Consider the following 23,386-nt stretch of genomic DNA (forward strand, 5'->3'; position numbering starts at 1 on the left):
GTGATAAGTTTCCTATGACCTCATTAATGTTTTCCATCTCCAAGGTTGCGAAGGCTGAACCTGAAGCTCTGATTAACCTCCTTGACAGAATATTAGCATGTGGGTACAGTGGTCCTATAACACAGGAGAGGAAGGAAGAAATCATAAAGTGTGTTCATTTTCTAAGTGATTCTTTTATTTTATTTTTCTGGTTTTTCCCTAATTTCAATTTTATATCTGCTCTTAATTATAGGGCCATTATCTTGCACTCATCTGTCCGTATCCTACCGATTCAGGCATGAAGCTATATGACTTGTGTGAGATGATTGGACAGCAACCGCACACATTTCGGCCGTTGTTTATTCCTGGGCTTTTGGAAAAGGTCAGTATTATGTCAAAGCTGATTGTCTCAATACATTTCAATAACTTAAGACTTAAGATATTGTGTTTTTATTTTTCCCTTACTCTTAAGCCGGACGCTGAATTTCTGATGGGATCCATGTCTCCAACCTTCAGTGAGCTGGGCTCAATGAAACGCCAGAGGGAATCAAAGATTGTAAACTTCTTGCAAGATTTCATCCAGAGCATTGAAGATGAAGGTGATACTTTAACTTAAATTGTAATAAACATATTTTTTTCCTTTTGAATGTTATTTAAAAAAACTTTTTTTCAGTCCAATTATGATATACATTATATCTGTCTGTATTCTCCCCTCATTGAAAACTTTGTATTACTCTTACTCTAGTGTGTTACTCTAATAGAAGATAAAACTTTTAATGGTGTGGGCCATTGAACGTTATGTCTTGAGAATTAAATATGAAGCAGTAATGCCTAATTTGGTTATCATCTTGTTAATATCCAGATGCTTAAAAAAAAGACAAAGCAATCTTTTAACATTGCTTGGGTGAAGCTATGCATTTCTGTGTATTAATTTTTAATTGCCAACTTGTTTCAGAGGAGGAAGAAAGCTTTATGATAGAGAGGGAGACCATAAAGAAAACAGAGTGTGATCTTGAAGATGGACATAAGAGTGAGAGAGAGAGAGAGGGAGAGAGATGGAGAATAGATGGAGAAACACAAGATCACCGTTGGTTGCTTCCTTCAATGGCTTACTGCACAGGCACATGTTCCCATCACCTCAACAGAGCGGGAGAGATTCAGGATACAAATAGAATTTGACCACGATTGCGGAGTGCGCTATGGTACACACACCATATGCTTCCCAGTAGTCAATGCATGCTCCAACTCTATAACATTTCCAACACGGCACCTCTGCTCATATCCAGAGTTTGTCAGCATCATAACACAGGCGATCAGTAACAGTAGGGAGTTTGGTCGTGCATAGATGTGCTTTCTATTTTTTTCATCTTTTATTACAGTTAATTGGACCGTTTTCAATTCAGCAGTTCTGCCTTTAGAGTAACATTAAATCGACATAATGTTAATGTTCAATATGTGAAGACTGTTTCTGAACTATTGCAAGTGTTGAGCAATTAATAAAAACATTAAATGTCCGCTATTCCTGTCAATTTCTTTTAATGTAAAAAATGAACTTGTTTTCTGAGAATGTGAGGTATTCGTGTTTTAAGAAACTACGTCTTTAAACTCCACTGCATCTAAGACTAATCATGTAAAAACCACGTGTGATGTGTTAAATGCAGGACTTTTTATATACTTGTAGAGTATAATCAGTGTGGTAATGGTACTTTATGTAACTGTTCTGAATACTTCCACCACTGGCTTGCACTGTATATATCATGCATAATTCATGTCAATTTTCAAAATGGGAACAATCTTACTATCCAGGAAAAAACACCATAACGAAGTCTCATTGGCAGGTACATGAAAGTAATGAAATATTATAAAAATATGATTCTTTTCATCTTCACTCTATGCTTGCCTAAAAACTGATCTTCATTACAGTTTCCTTTTCCAACCGCTCATGCAGACAAGTAATTGCGTACAATGTATTAGTTGGAGTGTGTGTATATATATTAGTGCACCATAGTACAGACCAAGAGTGTTTAATACATTAATATAAATATGTATGGTTTGTCAGTAAAAACTGACATCAGAATTTATCCTTTTACTGCACCGGTACAAATTCCTACATTTTCTCATGCGCATGTGCAAGACGCAGTGTGCGGTAACCTGGTTAACCGCTAAGTTAGTCCGCATCCGCCGTTAAGCAGCCAAAGAAGAAGAAGAAGAAGAAAGACGAAGCAGACTACGCTCTCGCTCTGTAAAGTTAACTTACCCTTCCAAATGCTTCCTGAGAAATGGCCATGGAAACGCCTCACGTAAGAACTATTTCATTTCACTAGTGTCGTTTACGTTTACTGAAATTATTAGAGAAACGGGAATTAATTAGTAGCCCACCGTTAGCTGATAAGCTAATGTTAGCTAATGCAACGCAAACTTGACTTGCACAGAGCCCGGGAAGAGACACGGGGATCCCGGGTGTAGTACCAATGTGTATAGCTTCCAATATTCAAGTGCAAAGTAACTGTACAAAATGTAACTAAGTGGCAATGTCGATGGTGAAAGTCCCGCACTATTTATATATTTGAAGTATCAAGAACTGAGTGTTTTTGGCGATTTGTTGAGCCTAACGTTACAACCCAATTGTGAAGGCTTGGAGGCTCAATCACCATTGTGTTTGCTACACAATTCGGCAGTAGATAGTGACATTGCAGATATTTATTTAAAATAAAATTTTCCAGATTGCCTATGTAAATACATTGTACTGGAAATCTAGCATTACAGCTCTTTTTCTGACCAGAGGATAAAATGCTTATTGTGGTAACGTTAAAGCTAGCCTTCTTGAAAACATTTTTTGTTTAATAACAAGTTACTATTCAAAGAAGCATCTTAAAGTCTTACATTTGGCAAAGTTTAGATTTGGATTTTTAAATGATTTATTATTTGAATAAATGTAAGAATGACATTTATCGTAATATGTTTTTTAATTCAATTACACACTTTTAGACTTAATTTCTCACCTGATTTGAATGCTGAACTTTTTAAAGTAGTCAATAAATGTCTTGGTGTCCCATTTTTTCAAGTGTACTTGTTCACACACACTCTTCTCCACAGCGTATTCTGAGATGTCAGATCCTGGAGCGACTCCTGTCAAAAACTGAGCTTGCGCTCATTCGAACCCCACTTGACCTGGATTTCATGGAGTTTGTATGTCGCCAGGAACTCTACCTCTTGCAAGCCCTCTCAAGACATGTGGACATACCACAAGGAATAATCCAAGCTCTCCAGGAGTTATTTGGACTTATCAGGCAACATTTAGATTCGCCAGCCCTACATACAGCAGTGGGATCAATAACTGGCCTGAGAGGACGTCCTAGGTTTGAAATTGAAAGACAGCAATTGGCTGAGATGTTACAGACAAACCTTTCAGTACCCTCCATTGCAAAACTGCTTGGCGTTTCAATCAGCACAGTCTTTAGGAGGATGAGGGAGTTTGGCTTATGTGTTTCGGAACTCTACAGTTCCATCAGTGATGAGGAGTTGGATAATGTGGTGACAACCATAAAGAATGACATGCCTGCTGCTGGATACCGGATGGTGAGAGGAAGGTTGCAATCTTTGGGTATTCATGTGCAATGGGCAAGAATGGCTGCCTCGATGCACAGAGTGGATTCAATTGGCATCCTTTCCAGATTGGCCAGGCTGGGCTGTGTTGTGAGAAGAACGTATTCTGTTCGAGGGCCCCTCTCACTTGTGCATGTGGACACAAATCACAAATTGATAAGGTAGTGATATTGTTTTATTTATTATAGATTAAGAAATTGTCTCTTTTTTTTTTTTTTATGTTCATCGGGCAAGGCAGTTGGAGCCTGTGGCATGCGAGCAGAACTTTGCACAGAAATTGAGAGGCGCTTCACTTAATGTCCTCTACATTTGTTCATTTTTATTTAAAGATTGTATGAATGAAAAATAAATACAAAATAAAAATAAGAAAAAATGAGGCTCATGTTTACACAATGTATTTAGTGTTTTAAAGTACATTTCTAACATTTTCCCAAATATTTATTTTTCATATCTTAAATATTATGTTTACACAATTTAGATAAAAATAATAACGCAGAGGGGAAGTGCTTTAAATTGCCATACCTAGTGCTGCACAACTGGCACAGGCTGCCTCTGCGGTGCCACAGGCTACAGTGCCACTGAGAGGATCACAGCATCTCTCTCAGTCTACAAATCTATATTTCAATGACGTTACAGTTTGTTCTTTGGTTTCTAGATACAACATTGTAATATTTGGTGTAGTGGACGGGTATTCAAGAAAGGCAAGACTGCATTTCACTTCAGTGGACACACATTTTAAACAACCTTGTATTTTTAGGATAACTTTGCTGCCAGCCACCTGATATCACAAGTCAGGGACCAATTCTATATCCTTCATTTATGGAATTGTAGGGATAATAAAGCTTTTGGTCAATGACGTTTATGATGCTTTTAGCCTACAGATTGCTCTTGGTGGGCAATGCTGGGCTGCACTTGTATTGCGAGTCAGTATTGGCCATGCTTGCTTATTTATATTCCACCAGGAACTCAATAGTCACTTTGTAATTCATTTGTGTTTTATTACTTTAATAGAAAAAATTCTGAAAGTTGTTTTCTTTTCTGCAGGTAATGTACTTGAACGCGTCAACCAACAACCGTGCATCAACTGCCTATAGCTTCTTCCTAGAGGCAACTCAAAGACATGGAGTGCCTTCAAGGTAAATTCATAGAAGAAAACCAAAAAAATATATAATATAGCTGCAAGCAGCAATACGGGGCCAAGCCGCTGAAAGGTCTGTAGCACAATGCGGAGCCAGAAGAGCAAAAACAGCAGAAATTGAATGTACATGAAACTGCTAGTGTTGCGGAGCGGGCGTGTTATGGATACGTGGTGTACATTTAGCAATCAAAAAGCATGTCTAATTAATTGAAATCATGTATTATGAATCATTTAAATGATACAACATTTAAAAAAAAAAAATATGAAAAAAAATGTCACACTAATTCTGTGTTTTTTCTGGTAATAAAATGAAGACATAAAACACACATTTTATCATTTATCATCAATTTTAATCATATGAAATTAAATAAACTTTTTGTCAAATAACGTGCTGCACAATGTGCTTTACTGTTAAAATTAAAACATGGATTATTTCTTAAATTCAAGAGCTCCTCTTGATAAACCGCTTGGCTCCTCTTAATAAGACATGAGCTCCCCTGAAAAAAATCATTCGTGATATTTTGAGGGGGTCTCAAACCATATGCTATTTTTGCCATTTATTCCTATTTTCTATAGTGAGTTACAAACTGAACGTTGAGCCTACTGTTTTTCTAACTAAAAACGTACTCGGTTACTAACGTAACCTCGGTTCTCTCTAGAGAGGAAACGAGTACTGCGTAAGTCTTACGCTAGGGGAAAATCTCTTTTCCGCGAGATACTGAAGCCAAAAAATTATCCTTAATTTTGAAATAATGTAAAACGCGTTGCGGCAGCATGCAGACATAGGCGATACAGCTTGCGCGCCTATTGGCTGCCCTGCGGCAACTGCAGCAGCCTATCGATAAGGCCCTATCGTGACGTCAGCACCAATGGGGGCGCTTCGCGCCCAATACGTCACGTCCCGCCGAAACGGGCGTGGCCTGGGGCTATAAATATAGCATCGAAAGGCTAGCTTACCGGTTTTTCATCGCCGGAGCGAACCGGAGCGTGCGCAGGCACGGCAAGATACGCAGTACTCGTTTCCTCTCTAGAGAGAACCGAGGTTACGTTAGTAACCGAGTACGTTCTCTTACGAGAGGTACTCTCGTACTGCGTAAGTCTTACGCTAGGGGAAACAGTGTAAAACGCCGTGCATGCTAAGATCCAGCACCAAAGTCCCAAGGGCAAGTGCCCGGGCTCATGTAGTACATGATCATAAGTGACTCACAGAGAGCCCAGGAAGAGTGGCTAGAATAGCATCATTCCTATAATGTAGCATCCTATAAGAAACAGTTATAGTGATGGTATTTTATTCAGTCAGGGCGACCCCGGCCTGGACTGATGAATATAGTGGGTCTTACACACTGCCCATAGAGCTGCGCGATCTGAAACGAGCGTTGCTCAAGCCATTTCGGTATTCTGGGCCGGACGCACTCGGGGCAGACAGTACCGATTTTTAGACTGAAAGCAGCTTAGCTTGCAGAGCGGGAACCTCTAGGTTATAAAACCTTATAAATGTAGACGGGGAGGCCCAGCCTGCCGCCATACAGATATCTTGCAAGGCAATCCCACTAGACCAAGCCCACGACGAGGCCACGCCTCTCGTGGAGTGCGCTCTGACACCTAATGGGCACTGCAAGCCCTTAGAGGTGTAAGCCAGCGCTATAGCATCGACTATCCATCTAGATAGACTCTGTTTCGACACGGCGAGTCCCTTAGAACGTCCGTAGAGTGAAACAAAGAGCTGCTCCGTCTGTCTGAAAACAGACGTGCGGGACACATAAGCCCTTAATGCCCTGACCGGGCAAAGGAAGCTGGCGTCCTTCTCCTCGTTAGAGACCGGCAGGGCAGACAGGGAAATTACCTGGGCCCTGAACGGTGTGTTGAGGGATTTAGGGACGTACCCGTGCCTCGGTTTGAGTGTGACTTTCGAGTCATTTGGCCCAAACTCCATACACGTCGCGCTCACTGAGAGCGCTTGTAAGTCCCCTATGCGCTTCACTGAAGCGAGAGCCAGAAGAAACACCGTTTTGAAAGACAAGTGTTTGATATCTATTGACTGGATTGGCTCAAATGGGGCACCCTTCATGGCCTCCAAGACCGTAGAAAGGTCCCATATGGGGACTGAGGGAGGTCTGGGAGGATTTAACCTCTTAGCTCCTCTAAGGAACCGAATGACCAGATCGTTCCTTCCCAGTGACTGACCAAGCGTTGGTTTAGAAAACGCTGCTATAGCCGCCACATAGACTTTGAGCGTGGATGGGGCTCTGCCTTCATCCAGTAGCTCTTGTAGGAAGGAGAGAACCTCCGTCACTCCACAGTCCAGGGGTGAAAAGCCGCGTGCTGTGCACCAGCTGGAGAACACTGACCATTTTGAGGAATAGAGCCGTCTCGTAGAGGGAGCTCTAGCCTGCATGATCGTGTTTAACACTCCCTCTGGGATATCAGAGGGTACCCGTTGATGGCCCACGCATGTAGGGACCAAAGCTCCGGGCGAGGATGCCAGATCGAGCCCCTGGCTTGAGAGAGGAGGTCCCTCCTCACTGGTATTGGCCATGGGGCAGCGCTCGTCAGCTGCATAAGAACTGGGAACCAAGCCTGGTTCTTCCAGAACGGAGCCACCAGTAACACTGAGCATCTGCTTTCCCTGATCCGCTCTAATACCTGAGGTAGGAGCGCGACGGGGGGAAAAGCATAGAGCGGGCAGCGGGGCCAGACGTGGGCCAGCGCATCCCTGCTCTTGGAGAAAAATTCCGGGCAGTGAGCGTTTTCTTGAGACGCAAACAGGTCTATCTTTGCTCTGCCGAATGTCTGCCACAGCAGTTGGACTGTCTGCGGATGCAGTGACCATTCTCCTGCTGGAACATTGTTCCTGGACAGTCTGTCTGGTCCCACATTCAGGTGGCCAGGCACATGCGCTGCCCTGAGCGAGCGCAAATTGTGCTGAGCCCATACCAGGAGGCGTTTCGCTAACCTGTACAGGTTTCGGGATGTGATGCCTCCCTGGCGATTTATGTAGGCTACCACTGACATGTTGTCCGAGCGGACCAAGACGTGGTGTCCTGCTATTTGGGGACGAAAGCGCCTCAGCGCGTTGTCGACTGCCATCATTTCCAGGCAGTTTATGTGCAGAAGCTTTTCCCGTTCTGACCACTGGCCGAAAAACGGTCTGCCCTCGAGCAGTGCTCCCCATCCCGAGGTGGAGGCGTCCGTGGACACCACCTTCACACTCGAGGAAGTCCCCAGGCTTACACCCCATCATGCCCCAGAGATCCAAGATGGCTGCCAGTAGTTTTCTCTGAGAACCTGGCCTCTTAGAATCTAACAAAAATCTACTGAATCCTTTCTGGTATTCTCAAATTTAGTGGTTAATTGACTCAAGTTGCATTTTATTTAAATTGCGTCTCAATATTGGGGACAATATTTCCACTATCCGCTGAGCTTGTGCTGTAGCTCAAGTTGATGGGCTTTTGGGCCTACTAGGACCTTGACAAATAGATCTGTCACCATCAACATTTGCAACTTTCATCAACTTTTGGTACATCCTGGTAAGACACATTATGCCTCCTAAAAATGCTAAAACATCTCCTTGTGAGGAGGATGCTGTTGTCACAATGAGTGTACTCTCCCAGTTAATGGAGCAGCAGAGAGGGATCTATAAAGATATGTTATTGCAGCAGCAAGATAACTTCAAATGTTTCATTCAGTTGATCATGGATGGAACTAATACAAGATTGGATGGTGTTATCAGAGATGTACAGGAGCTGAAGACCAGCTTGGAATTTACTCAAACAAAGTTTGAAGAGGAGAAGATGGGATGCACTGAGATTGAGGCAAAGATAAGGGCATTTGAGACAAACATCACTACTTCCAAGCAGGAATTGGATGCAATGTTCAACAAGCTTGACTACATTGAAAACCAGAGCAGGAGAACAAATATTTTAATCGATGGCATTGCTGACGAGAAAGGAGAGAATTGGTGTGAATCAGAGAAAAAGGTGCGAGAAATGTTTTCAAAAAATTTGGGCTTAGATGGAATAAACATGGACATTGAGCGTGCCCAGAGACTTGGTCAGTTTCAGGAGAGGGGAAGGCCAAGGAAAATTGTTGTCAAACTTCTTCGCATTAAAGATAGAGAGCTGATTCTTTCTTCTGCCAAGAAATTAAAGGGCACTAGGATCTACATTAACGAAGATTTCTCTGAAGCTGTGCAACTGAGGAGGAAAGAGTTGTGGCCGAAGGTGAAAGCTGCCAGAGAGAGAGGTGATAAAGCGAGTTTGAAGTATGATAAACTGATCATCACCCCAAGGGCTGGACAAAGTCATTTATTGGCCTGATGAGCTTTAAAGCTCAATTGTATATATGTTTGTGTACATGCATGTGTGTCTGTGTGCAGGACTTATATGTATGTAGCCTACTTGATGATGATAAAATAACTTAGGGTACAAGATATTCAACTAGATTATAATATAGGACTTATTTACCTTCAACTAAGATGACCAGTATAAATAAACTACCTAAAGGTTTAATCCTTGCACATATTAATATATGTAGTTTAAGGAACAAAATTCAAGACCTGTCTTTATTTTTGCAATTAAACAAAATAGACATACTTATGATTTCTGAAACTCATCTGGATCACTTCATAGACAATTCAGATGTTGATATAGGGGGGTTTTCAATTTATAGAAATGATCGAAACAGGTTTGGAGGTGGTGTGGCCATTTATATACGGGATCATTTCCCTGTTAAACTGAGACATGACTTAATGGTTGATGATGTTGAAGTGTTATGGTTACAGGTACAACTTCCACATTTAAAACCGATTATTCTTGGTTGTTGTTATAGGCCACCTAGTGCCAGGATAGAGTATGTAAATGGTTTATGTAATATGCTAGACAAGGTGACTGAGGAAAACAGAGAGCTATACTGGCTGGGTGATCTAAATATTGATTGGCTGTCTGATATTTGTCCTCTGAAGAATAAGCTTAAAACTATGACAGACACCTGTGGTTTATCTCAATTAATGGATCAACCAACAAGAATTTCTAGTAACAATACAGGATCTTTAACATCAAAATGTATTGATCATATTTACACTAATAATCCTGATATGTGCTCAACACCCGTTTCTGTAACAGTTGGCTTTAGTGATCACAACTGTATTGCTGTCTCCAGGAGAACTAAGCTACCTAGAGCCTGTCCTAAAATCATTATGAAAAGATCTTATAGGGTATTTAATGAGGAGAGTTTTCTAAATGAATTGGATAATATTAAATGGAATTTGATAAGTAACATTGATGATGTGGATGCATCCCTTAATTTATTTATGGATTGTTTTATGAGAGTTGTTAACAATCATGCCCCATTAAAGAAATTTACAGTTAAAGCCAAAAGTGCTCCTTGGGTTGATACTGAGTTAAGGAGCTTAATGGCTCAAAGGGAAGAAGCTAAAAAGGTTGCGGTTCTTTCTGACTCTCTTGAGGACAGAAAATGTTATTGTATTTTAAGGAATCAGGTGACCAAGGTGAACAGAGTGAAAAAGAAAAAATATTTTCAGAAGAGAATTGACGATAGTGGTACAGATAGTAAGAGAATGTGGAATGTACTTAATGAAATCATGGGGAAAAAATCTACTTGTACTTCTTTTGTTGAATTGAATGGAGTTTATTTGACTAAGCCAATACAGATTGCAAATTATTTTAATGATTATTTTGTTAATAAGGTTTCTAACTTTAGAGAGACAATGAAATACACTGTTGATTCTAACTCAAATGAGCTAATTGAAAGGTGTATTATGAAAGATAAACTGTGTAGTTTTGAATTTCATCAGGTTAATGTTGTGCAGGTGGAAATGTTGCTGAGATCTTTGACTGTTGGTGGGTCTGCTGGTACAGACAACTTGGATAGTCGGCTGTTGAAGTTATCAGCTGGACATATTTCTAAACCAATCTGTCACATTTTCAACAGATGTCTGATTAGTGGTGTGTGTCCAAAACTTTGGAAGGAGGGTAAGATAATTCCTTTACCCAAAGACACAAAATCAACTTTCTGTGGTCCAAATAGTAGGCCTATTAGCATTTTGCCTATTCTAAGTAAATTATTGGAAAGGATTGTATTTGAGCAAGTGCAAGATTACTTTTCTAACAATGACTTGACTACGATGTTTCAGCATGCTTATAGGTATGGTCATTCCACCTGCACTGCAATGACACAAATGTCGGATAGCTGGTTAACATCAATTGATAACTCAATGCTAGTGGGTACACTACTACTAGACTTCAGTGCTGCCTTCGATGTGATCGACCATGAAATTTTGATTTCCAAACTTATTAGTTATGGTTTTAGTTCCTCAGCAATCAAGTGGTTTAAGAGCTATTTGTCGGAGAGGTCGCAAAGAGTTTATTTTAATGGTGCATTATCTTGTAGTAAGTCCCTAGATTGTGGTGTTCCTCAAGGAAGTTGCCTCGGACCTTTGTTATTTTCAATTTTTACAAATGATATGCCGTATATACTCAGTAAGGCTACATTGACTATGTTTGCTGATGATACTACTCTTTATTATGCAGCCCCTACATGTTCAGAGCTTAACCAGGTTCTGTCTTGTGAGATTAGCAAATTGTATAACTGGATCAAAACAAACAAACTTGTTCTAAATATTTCAAAAACTATGAGTATAATATTTGGCTCTAAGTATAGATTATCTGATAATCCTAAAATGAATATACACGTAAATGGTCAAAATGTACAGCAAGTAAAAAAGGTGAAGCTTCTTGGACTTTGGCTTGATTCCACATTGTCATGGTCTGATCACATTAACAAAGTTGTTGCTAAAATGGGTAGAGCTGTTGCAGTAATGCGTAAATGTGCACAGTTTCTAAATTCACAGTTGTTTAGTCGTGTTGTTTGTACATTGGTTTTGTGTCATTTGGATTACTGTTCTGTTGTATGGTCTGCTGCATCAAGCAGTCATTTAAAAAAATTACAAGTGGCTCAAAACAAGGCTGCAAGACTGGTTCTTGGTTGTTCTTCGAGAACTAGTGTTGCAGAGATGCATGAACGTCTTGCTTGGCTGATGGTCAAGCATAGACTATCTGTTAATATGTTAGTATACTTTCATAGAATTATTAACACTCGGACTCCTAAATTTCTTTATGATAATATAATTTACTATTCAGATATGCATTCACATTACACAAGAGGGGCGAATAGTCGACAGATTTCTTTACCCCTACCTAAATCTGATTCTATGAAGAGGACCGTGTTTTATAGGTCAATTGTGTTTTGGAACAATCTTCCAGTTGGGGTTCGTGAAATCAAGGGAAAAACTGGTTTTAAAAAAAGACTAAGACTGTATTTGTTTTCAACATCATAATATCGTCTGGATTGGTGGAGCGAGGTTGTATCATCTGCTATGTTGCTTTTCATTATTTTATTATTATTTTAATCAGTACTTTTTGTATTGTTATTTTTTTTCTTGTTCTCTTATGTGTATTTATATATGATATATTTGGGAGTAATTGTGATTGTAATTATTGGGTTTTGTATGTATTGTTTGGACCCCAGGAAGACTAGCTGTCGTCTTGGCGTCAGCTAATGGGGATCTTTTTAAATAAACAAATAAACAAATAAACACCTGACTGGTACCAGTCGGTCGCTTTCCAGGGTATCAGTGCTGAGACGCATTTTTGATCGACCTTGAGGCGAAAGAGACCTGAAGTCCACGCTCGACGCGGTACTCGCGCTTGTAGCCAGAACTGCAGTGGGCGCATGCGAAGCAGACCCAGCTGGAGAACTGTGGATGCTGCTGCCATGAGACCGAGCATCCTTTGAAACTTCTTTAGCGGGACTATAGTGCCGCGGCGGAAGGTTTCTGTCATGCGCTGAATAGTCAATCTGCGCTGTAGCGATATTTGAGCTGTCATTGACAGCGAGTCCAGTTCTGTGCCCAGAAAGGATATTCTCTGACTGGGAGACAGTGAACTTTTCGCCCAGTTGACTTTGAGACCCAGATTCTCGAGATGTTCGAGTAAAATGGTTCTGTGTTCTATGAGCTCTGTATGTGACTGAGCTAGAACCAGCCAATCGTCCAAGTAGTTCAAAACTCGCATTCCCCGAAGTTTCAGGGGAGCGAGGGCGGCGTCCATGCACATCGTGAATGTACTGGGTGCTAGGGACAGGCCAAATGGTAGGACTGTGTATTGATAAGCCTGGCCCTCGAAGGCGAATCTCAAAAATCGCCTGTGACGTGACGCTATTTGTATTTGGAAATACGCGTCTTTCAGATCTATTGACACAAACCAGTCCCCGTGGCGAATTTGCGCGAGGATTTTCTTGGTTGTGAGCATTCTGAACCGGCGTTTTGAAAGCGCTTCGTTCAGTTGTCTTAGATCTAGAATGGGTCTGAGACCCCCGTCTTTTTTCGGAACCAGAAAATATCTGCTGTATAGCCCCCCTTCGCTCTGAGCTTGAGATAAAGGCTCTATTGCCCCTTTGCTCAACAGTTTCGCAATTTCGGTACGAAGTACGCTTGCTACTTCCTTTTCTACCGTGGTTTCGATTCGCACCGCACAACGGCGGGGACGTCGAGCGAACTGTAGCGAATAGCCTCTTTCTATAATGTTCAGCACCCATTCTGATACACCGGGAAGCTTTGCCCACGCATGTGCATGCATAGCTAAGGGTTGAATGAGATCGGAGCTCTGGCCGTGACATAGTGGCGGCCGGGGAGCTTCGGTATGCTGTATTATAGACACCGCATTTGCAGCGCTCGAGGCAGGGAGTGTGTTGATCACAGCGGGCGGTTCGCCCGCGCTCGGCTCTCTCACGGCAGGTAGCTGAGAGACGGCGAGCGTGGGGGAAACCGAGGGATTCGTCATGTCTGTGAGTGAATGTGGGCGCAGGACAGCGGGCACATTTGCACTGAAAACACCATCGACCTGAGTCGGCTGTATGTGTGTTGGTTTCGTTTTTACAGAAACCGAGAGACATGCAGCGTGTAGTGTTTGTGGGCACTGGGATGTGGGCACGCTCACTACATTCTGTGCGCAATCGACATGAGTCGATTTTATGTGCGCGAGCCCTGTGGGGCGGGCTGTGTCTGTGTGTAGGAATGGGCACTGGGCAGTGGGCATTTTTACTACACTCATAACACCGTCGGCCGTGGCCGGAATACCAGAAAATACACTCTTTACAGGATTTATCTGGGTCGCCGTGAAAACGGCGTTTGTGTACAGGCAAGCGGGTAATGTAACCGACTTGTTTACTGCAGAGTACACTGGAACAGTCGCATGTAATGGAACTGGACGAGCGAGAAGTTTTGGTGGAAACCCGGCCGCAGCGGGGCTTGAACACTGTCGTTTTCCTAAACTGGCTAGGAAGACTTTGAGGCCTCGGGCTTCATCTCAATCTTCGGCCGAGTCCCACGCGGTGGGGGGCGGCGGCCGGCAGAGCGAGAGCGTGGTCTCTGGTCCCGGGCCTGTCGACGCTGTGAGGCGGCGGCGGGGGGCGGCGGCTGCGAGCTGCGAGCAGACGGCTGTTTAGAGCGGCCTGATGCGGAGCTAGAGCGCTTTGGCAAAAAGTGCTTCATGGCCTGCGACGTCTTTTGTACCTCGGCGAATCTGTCCGCGAAATCTTTGACGGACGATCCGAAGAGGCCAGTAGCAGAAACGGGGGCGTCGAGGAACACAGAGCGCTCCGAGTCCGGCATTTCTGAAAGCGTCAGCCAGAGGTGTCTCTCAGCAACGGTGAGAGAGGCCATGTTCCGCCCTATGGCCTGTGCAGCGGATTTTGTAGCGCGGAGAGCGAGGTCCGTAGCGCTCCTTAAATCCGCCACGTTGACTGCTTCCGTGCCTTCCTCGTCCAGCTTTCGGAGAAGGTTAGCTTGGAAGATCTGGAGAGTGGCCATAGTGTGTAGCGCTGATGCAGCCTGCCCAGCGGCGGTGTAAGCGCGACTGTGCAGGGTAGAAGTAGCGCAGCAGGCTTTTGAAGGTAGCGCCGTCTTAGTCCGCCGTCCAGCAGAGGGCGGGCAAAGATGGGCTGCTACTGCCTCCTCCACCAGAGGAAGAGCGAGGTATCCTCTGTCTTTGGTACCGTCCACCACGGAGAATGCCGCTGAAGCAGAGGAGCGCAGCCTGGCTGAGAAAGGGGCGCTCCAAGACTTTGCCAGTTCTTCATGTAGCTCAGGAAGAAACGGGGCGGGTCTTGAGGGCGTGGAAACGCGGTCCCCTTGTAGGAAACAACCGTCCAGACGGTTGCGTGTAGGCTCGGCGGGCACGGACCACTCGAGGCCGAGGCTCTCTGTGGCCTGTGTGAGCAGACGCATCAGCTCAGCTTCAATACTGGCCCGTTTTCCTGACGACTCGCGGGCAGAAGAAGGGGCGAGGTCCACAGAGCTCGCCCAATCCTCGCTGTCCGAAGCCAGGATAGAGCAGTTGTCCTCCTCGAAAACTGCCGCTTCTTCTTTGTCATCTCCGGCGGAAGCGGCGGCCAACGGCGGCCACTGTCCGGGAGTGAGAGACTCGAGTGAAGCAGGCGAACCGGCGAGCTTCTCTCGGTGGGAGGCTCAGGGATCCGCTGAGCACGGCGCTTTTTACGGCGCGGCGTCACAGCGGGAAGTGCAGGCTCGTGGAAGGTTGCCATGCGAGTCCTCAGAGTCGTCATAGGCATAAGCTCGCAGTGAGGGCATCCGCCGTCGGCGAGCGCTAGAGCTGCATGTCCTTCACCCAGGCAGGAAACGCAGATGACATGGCGGTCCCCGTCGCTGAGTGGGGCTCGGCACGAGCCACAGGATGGACGAGACATCTTGAAAAAGACGCTCTGCTCTTTTAGTGAAGGAGTGTGAGTCGCGGCGGCGAACACACACTAGCAATGAAAAGGATATGACGCCGGATAGCGTAGCAGGAACGGTGGTTGAAGGCGGCGCGGCCAGCGACTCCAGGTACCGAACTCGTCCCGCTGAAATGCTTTTTCCACGGCGCGGCTTCTTCTCTCTGGATCCAGCGATGCGTGAGCTCCGCTGAAGAGATGAAAAATCGGTAAGCTAGCCTTTCGATGCTATATTTATAGCCCCAGGCCACGCCCGTTTCGGCGGGACGTGACGTATTGGGCGCGAAGCGCCCCCATTGGTGCTGACGTCACGATAGGGCCTTATCGATAGGCTGCTGCAGTTGCCGCAGGGCAGCCAATAGGCGCGCAAGCTGTCTCGCCTATGTCTGCATGCTGCCGCAACGCGTTTTACATTATTTCAAAATTAAGGATAATTTTTTGGCTTCAGTATCTCGCGGAAAAGAGATTTTCCCCTAGCGTAAGACTTACGCAGTACGAGAGTACCTCTCGTAAGAGAACTGTAAACACAAATCCATAACGTCTCACCCAATTCCCCAAACATCCTATTTTCAGGTCAAAATGAAGCTCTACACTCAAAACCATTCACTCTTGCTGAAAAAACAAACTTTGCCCTCAGACAGGACACACAAGCCCTCAAAATCACACACACTACAACATAGTCGAACACACTGGTGCAATAAATTCAAAACAACATTTCCAAAACTGGTAAGTTATGTTGCTTGTGGTCCCCCCCCCCCTCACAAACCTTTTCACATGAGGAACACAAAAGACACAACCAATGGATACATTGGCACATTTTTATTCCTTAATGTACTACACAGTACAACACACACACACACACACACACACACAAAAAACTTTTTTTTTTACAGTAACTCTCTCCTCTATTTTTTTTTTTTTTATATTTAAGATGTGTGTGACCATCATATGACAGTAAAAGAGCACACACAAACCTTATTCTAATATGGAATTGTATTGGAATGGTGAAGAGTAAAAGAATCCACTCAAGGAGACAATATGATGAACATTCTGAGAATGTTCCACATATGGTTGAAATACCATCATTGGCCTAGAAAGATAACATTCTGGGAGTCAAGACTATAAAGGAGAAAGGATGCCCTCCCTTCACTGTCACACTTTGCAGCCACTGTAAGGGGTTAACAGTTTAGGACCCAAGGACCAGATGTTTAAAAGAAGAAAAATTGAAGAAAAGTTTTACTGAAGATAGTTTGCAGTTTCATCAGCAGAAGTTCAGCTTCAAGACTCACACAGGAGTTCGTAGGCCGCCCCGCTTACAGTTACACAGATCACAGCAGGTATACCATTTCCAAGGTCTAAGCTACGCCATTGCTCAGGCCCGCCCACAGAAATGACTGGGCCCCTGAAAAGGTCCAGTGAATGGGCCCTCCCCAAATCTGCAATAGGCTACTCATATCATGCGTGTGTTCTCTCTCTCTCTCTCTCTCTCTCTCTCTCTCTCTCTCTCTCTCCTACATTAACACATACATTTAACTGAGAGAGACTCAGGGGTGGGTATGCAGCAACAATTTTGAAAAAAACAACAACAAATAAATAAGTGTGCCATGTAATGAGTGAGTAGGAACGAGTGAGATTTAATAGATGAAATAAGTTTTAAAAAAAAGTCATTTATTAATATAATTGAACTAAGTAGTGAAAAATAAATGTTGGTTATTTAAATGTAATATATTGATTAACTTTCAAAGTACAACACTCTCCTCACAAACACATCAACCAGACTGAGGCAACAATGACTCGTTATATAAGATCTGGAGTTCGAGCCTTCTGACACCCAAAGCGAAACGCGCACGTGATTGGACAGAAAGTGAGGCTTCGTTTGTCATCGATCACGTGACTCTAGTAAACCAATACACACCACGATACGGGGCTTCACTAGAAATTGTGTCGCTTGTGTGATACGCGCATCGAAGCTATTAGGCTTGTTCGACTTCATGCAACTCTGCGCAGACCGATCGGCGGCTGACTTGAAGCAGTGCATGCCGGTTAGAAATTTTGTCCGACTTGATACAGCGCCGACGCCACGTGACTGTGACGTATGCCATCAAAGTACCGCGAGAGCGATTCGAGAGTAGCCGAAGAACTCAGCCAGCGCAGCTTCTGAAGAGCGACTGCACAGGTTCTGATGACGACACAACTGATCCACGATTGGCTGGATTCACTGACAACACCGATGACGTGCATTTCAAGTTTATTGCGATGACTTCAGTTTCAGAAATTCTCATATGGACTTTTAAAACAGTTCAATAAGTTTTTATGTCGTCTTCATCTTATAAATCATATTTATTGAATATTGTTTTACTGTATTTACTTTATTGTTAATATAGAGTTTGTGTATGTTTATTTTGCATGACTTTCTTTTTTATACAGACCTTTTACAGTATTCAGCAGCATAACCTATTCAAATGAGCATTTTTAATAACTAAAATGTTAATCTTAAAAACATACAATCTAATGTGGTGATAAATGTATGCTCCTATACAAATGATACATAATACATTATGTTCCTCCATTTGTTTGGTTTCTTCATATTCTCTAGTTTATTTTGCTGTGTTTATGCTTCACCTGCATGTGGTTAGCAAACTGCTAACAACTTGCTGTAACTTCAACTTAACAACTGGACAACATTCTGTTCACTTTCAAAGAGTTGGTCTAAATCACAATATAAATCCAACAGAATTGTGCTTTTCTGTATATGAAAATGAATGGTGTTATGTTTAAAATGTTAAAAAGAGCTCAGCTGGAGGGTACTGTAAATCTTGTTGCTGAAACCTTCTTAAAAAACATACCCACCAGGGAATTTTTTTATAGGTTACTTTTATCATTTTGAATTAGCAGAAACACCCATGTCATACTGCTGAAGTATATATCCAATATGTTATCTTGTTTTGGAAGACACCCTTCCAAAACACCACTTATACACACATCTTAAAAGTGTGTTAATACCATGGTTAATACATAAAGTTACTTAATCACTAAATCATGAAAACAATGGAAATCAATGATACAAATGTTGAGCCAAAACTGAAAGTGGACTTAAAATGGTAATTGCAATTGTTGCTAACTATTAGTAATAATGAATGGAACAGGTGTTGGCTATGGTCCCATGGTTCCTTAGGATATATAAAGAACCTGCATTGCCCTGTGTAACACTCAACAAAATGGACAACGTAACCATGAATGTGTTACGTGTAGACAGCAAAGGCAATGTTGTCATGCTAACGGTTTCCAAGGACATCGCTGAAAGGATGCAAAATGGTAAGTAAACTTCATGACTGTGAAATAATTACAAGTCACCAATGTTTTGTGCAAGTGTTTTATTTATCATTTATTCCCCCAGATCAAATGTTCCTTTCTTCTGTCATGGAGAAAGTATCAGCTGTTGAAACAAAAGGTACACATTTACTTAATGAACAAGAATATACAGGAAATAATTCTTGAGTGACACTGACCACATCTACAATCTTCTCTCCAAACAGCTCTCCTCAGTGGCCCAGCTTGTGCTGCAAAGCTCCTCCAACCTCCTATTCCATGTCCCACTACCTCCACTAGGTCGCCGGTACCCCTAAACCTCAGTTTTGTGAAACCACCATCCACCAGCCAGTGCCCCATTACTACCACTAGGCCCCCTGTACCACCTCCACCATCCACCAGCCAGTGCCCCATTACTACCACTAGGCCCCCTGTACCACCTCCACCATCCACCAGCCAGTGCCCCATTACTACCACTAGGCCCCCTGTACCACCTCCACCATCCACCAGCCAGTGCCCCATTACTACCACTAGGCCCCCTGTACCACCTCCACCATCCACCAGCCAGTGCCCCATTACTACCACTAGGCCCCCTGTACCACCTCCACCATCCACCAGCCAGTGCCCCATTACTACCACTAGGCCCCCTGTACCACCTCCACCATCCACCAGCCAGTGCCCCATTACTACCACTAGGCCCCCTGTACTACTTACCTCCACTGTCAAGGACCCACCACCTGCCACTCTACAACAAGGTGCAGTGTGTGGAAACCCTTCAGCCTTCCTTCATCCCCTTCCTTCCAGTCAGACAGGCATGAATCTCAAGGTATTGCATCAAACACTGTAAGGAAGATAAATGGCAATACTGTTGTTAAATTACATCATTTTCTTTGTTAATCTATTTCTCTCCTTATCCCCTCCATTTTACAGAAATAACACATACAATGACACTATTTCTACTGGACCTTACAAAAACTCATCAGCAACTTTATTTTCGGAACAAAATGGCATTCTATAAAAAAATACAAAACTTATTCTCACAAAAGGGCTACAACTTGTCAAGTGAGAAAATTCGAAAAAAACTAGCAAACATGTTAACTACTTATAAGAGAGTGAAAGACAGGCGCCGTGCAACTGGGGAAGGGAAGATCACCTGGGAGTAGATACAGTAAGTTGAAGACTGCTTTACTTTGTTTCTGAAATAACATTGTCATGTCTTACAAGACTGAAACATTGGTCATTTTCATTTTACATCCACCCCCACCAGCTAATGGATGAGTTATTTGGGTCATCGGGGATCGGTACTGCACCACCTGGCACCATTCACTCCACACCTCTGGGTTTGGAAGAGACCTCTTCCACAAGCAGGCCCACAACGTCTTCTCTTCAAGACCAACCGGTAGGTGCTAGTATGGATGAACAGCCAGGAACTGCTACCATACAAAATGCAAACATCACAAGAAGGCAAAGACGACCACAACCCTTACAATTTCTGGAGGCTTATGAAGAGCATGCAGAGAGAAGGACTGCTGTGCTTGTGTCCCTGGTAAGGCCAGATCTGGAGAGATGGCGGCGACTTAAGGAGAGGCGGAGAAGGTCCTTCGAAAAAAAGATGGTGACCAGCTTGGGAACAATTGTGGAGGAGCTAAAAAAAAATGGGGAAAAGACAAGAGCAAATTATGCATCTATTACAGAACCCACATGAACCCCAATAAAGTTATAATCTAAAGATGTTATCTCTTTTGATTTACACCTTTCCCCAAAATGTCCTGTTTTTTTTTTTTTTATATATTTTTATTTCCCAAATAACAATGTCTAATGACAAACTAATTTTGTTCAATAAAACAAATTTCTTTATTTCAACACAAAATTTGTTTGTTTTATCATTTGTTTAATATTTCTGAACATTCAAATCTTTACTTTTCATCTTTTGTTTTGTATGTTAAGTATACAAATACAAGCAGGGTTGGGGAGTAACGGAATACATGTAACGGCGTTATGTAATCAGGATACAAAAATCCAGTAACTGTAATCCGTTACAGTTACGTCAAAAAACGTTGTAATCAGATTATAGTTACATTTTGAAAAAAGGGGGAATACTTTCAGGATTACAATGGTTTCATTTAAAACTAAATAAATAAGTATTTTGGCATAATAACACTAAATTAAGCGCTGCTTGATTATACAGTAGTTCCTGGTTCGGTTGCCAGTAATGACTCACGTGTGCCACCCGCTGGTGCATGTGCAAATAACAGCTTTCTACAATCTCCTCAGACGCAGATTGAATCACTGCTGCTAGTAGAAACGATGCTGCCTGCGGGTAAAATCACTTTTAATTCATGGAAATTCCGCTGCTATTTTGTAGAAATTAGGAGAGTAGATTTTTTAGTACCCAAAATGTCCTTTCTTATCTTTTCTAGCGTAACGGGATGTTCGCTGTCTAGGTAACGTAGGGGAACTCCCACTGCCAACGCCCCATGTCCAGTCAGGCAAATTAAGAAAGATCACGGCTTTAGTCAACATGTAGGCCTATTTTAAAATAAACTAATATGTAGATTGTGTACAAATTTTAAATGTTGTGTTTTTATTTTTTAGTTAAAAATTAGTTAAATCAGTAATAGTTTGTTTTAATTAGTAATAAAACAAAATAATCTGTAATACCATACATTAGTCACTAGATGTCTGTATAGCCCTTTACATAAATATATATTCAGGCCTGTGTGTATATTTTGCAAATATTGTACACTGGACCAAATTCTTAATAAATAAAAGTTTTTTTATTATTATTTTTTAAATAATATTTCTTCTTGCTTGACTTTAATTATATACGTGACCTTGAAGTAATCCAAAGGTAATCAGTTACATTACTTTCATATTATAGTACTTGGATTACGTTACTGAATACTTTTTTTATGAAGTAATTTGTAACTGTAACGGAATACATTTTTAAAGTAACCCTCCCAAGCCTGCATACAAGTTAGATCTGGCCACAAATCTGGTCTCTATAATGACATGCATTAGTGTTGTGGGGTTGCTGGGGGTATGGTTCATCATCAACACCATCATCTACCACAACAACTTGATCACTGGGCTCTAAACAAAGATTATGCAAAATGCAGCAGGCTGAGACTGCTGAGCTGATATTAGAAATGCTTCTCATTTGCAGGTAATGGAGCCTCCTAAACTTAGATTTTAGAATGCCAAATGCATGCTCAATGACCACGCGAGCTGCATTGAGCTTTCTGTTAAAATATCTTTGCCTAGCAGACAAGTGGCCATTGTCTCTATAAGGCCTCATAAGTTGAGGCAACAAAGGGTAGGCAGAATCCCCAATTATGTGCATTCCCTGTGGAACAAGTGAATGAGGATCTTCTTCAAGAACCCGACAAACTTCTGTGAAGCGAAATGCTCTGGCATCATGCCAACTCCCAGGGTGACCCACACTAATGTGACAGAAGCGCCGCTGACTGTCACAAAACACAGTTAAATTTACAGAATAAAACTGTTTCCTATTCATGTATGCTAGGGGATTATCACAATGGGGTCTCATTATAGGAATGTGACACCCATCTACTGCACATACAGTGTTGGGGAAACCTGCTGTGTCAAACCCTAACTTTGACATCTCCAGCCTTTGACCTCTGGGCCAGGATATGTGGTGGGCCATGTATGTGTTAATATTGTAACAAAACTCATGGAGATGCTTGGCAAGAGTGGATTTTGACATGTTAAATCTATCTGCCACCCCATGACTCCTGATTCGCCAATGTCCAAAGGCAGGCAAGAACACTGTTCGTGAGTGGCAGTTTGGTCTGTTGTAAATTCATATAAACAGGACCAAGGGTAGTGATGACATCCTGCAAAGGTAGAAAAATAGGTTATCAAGACAACATGCTAACACTTATAATAGTTCAATGAATTTTATATTAACCAGTCCAGTACAAACCTCCACTTGTTCTTTGGAAAGCCTGAAATTACCTCTAAATTCTGAGGTACTGTAGAGAGGGACAACATCCTCCACAAAATTGTCTATTTTTGGAACCATTCTATATAAGAACAAGAGGAATTGTACTCACTATACAGTACATGTAGCCTAACTGAACACACATGTAACGTTAGTCAAACATTTATTATCAGTGCTTTATGTTGAATAGGGATTTTAATTAAATAATTAGTCTATACAGAAGTGTTAAAATTGAGTAAAACTCAATTATTTACTTGTCAGAATGAGTCATTCTCTCTATTTAAACCAAAATAATAACAATTATTGTTAAAAGGCAAGCAACAAGAGCTATTGATTACAAAAACCACCCATTACATCAGTAATACATTGCAAAGACTTTAGACTTTCGATACAGTATTTTTATTCAACATATCATTTTCAGATGTATAGGTCTAGTAACTTTAAAACTAAATTGATAATGTGTCTATAATTTGTTTAAAAATATACTTTTTGCATTTAACCTTTACTCACCTTTGTTGCTCATTGTGCTCAATGTATTGCAAAAATAATGGATTTTCTATTGCTTCCAGCTCGTCTGCGATAAA

General features: G+C 42.3%; 1 pseudogene across 1 annotated transcript; it reads right to left on the bottom strand.

Moving 5' to 3' along the window:
• Positions 1–21,815: 21,815 nt before the first annotated feature.
• LOC309508538 lies at positions 21,816–22,883 on the bottom strand (annotated as a pseudogene). The gene is made up of 2 exons: positions 22,785–22,883; positions 21,816–22,695 (listed from the first exon to the last, which is right to left on the bottom strand). The product of its transcript is annotated as an uncharacterized misc_RNA (transcript).
• Between the last annotated feature and the right edge of the window lie 503 nt (positions 22,884–23,386).

This window comes from Leuciscus leuciscus (genome assembly GCF_965113295.1).
Source record: "Leuciscus leuciscus genome assembly, chromosome: 1".
Classification (NCBI taxonomy): Eukaryota; Metazoa; Chordata; class Actinopteri; order Cypriniformes; family Leuciscidae; genus Leuciscus; species Leuciscus leuciscus.